We start from the raw sequence: 936 nt of genomic DNA, 5'->3' as shown, positions 1-936 counted from the left end.
TAAAGGGGGAAAGGCCGGCAAAACAACAGAGAATCTTGGTAATAGACGAGATGAAGTGGTAACCTAATCTCATCATTCGGTTGGTCTCTGTTTTAGTTTATTAGCATTTTCTGGATTTTTTTTTTTCAAGGACTATTCTAATATTCATATTGTCCGTGTGATTAGATGAACTGTAGTAATTTAAATTCAAAACGAAAATTTAAGTGTGAGATCCGTTTTTTTGTTGCTGAAATCAACTGCATTACTAGAATGATCTGTTGATGCCCCCCCACCCATTTTACTCTCTCTATATTTGTAGCATCATGTATTTTTTTCTCTCTCCTGTTCATTGTTTTCTTCACTTCCATATCTTCTTTTCATAGGACCTGAGGACACTTGTGATTCATCTGGCGTGGCACCACACCCTCTCTTGCTATCGGGTACGTTCAAGTGGCGCTGCACTGTTGCTATAGTTATCTTCACAGGGGAGATTTATCTATTTACGAACGACGAAATAATTATCAAATATATATATTTCTTCTTCTTAAAAATTTGCCTTTCGTTCTAAATATACACACGCCGCTCCTAAACTTAACTTTGGCTTTTCCTAAAGTAGCGCCACGAGGTCTCGATATTGATTGGCTGGGTCTCTGATGACGTCACCTCTTACGTCATGGTGCGCGAGGTCTCAAGATTACGTAGGTCTGTTTCTTGCTTACGCTGAATCATCATCGTAATTTCATTCACATATTTTCTTTATCGCAATGTTCCGATGGATAAAGAGATGTAATAATGCTGATTTAGTATAAAAAAAAGCCTTTGAAAAAGACTTTTAAGATAAGGAAACGGTTATGTAATATATTCATTGCTCTTGGGCAAATGGGTTAACTGTAATGCTATACACTGTACATATACACGTTATCTGGCTATTTGAACATCATTATGTATATGGAATGA

Source organism: Penaeus monodon, chromosome 21, assembly GCF_015228065.2.
Source record: "Penaeus monodon isolate SGIC_2016 chromosome 21, NSTDA_Pmon_1, whole genome shotgun sequence".
NCBI classification, from domain to species: Eukaryota; Metazoa; Arthropoda; class Malacostraca; order Decapoda; family Penaeidae; genus Penaeus; species Penaeus monodon.
Note: the sequence above shows the minus strand (reverse complement) of the source record.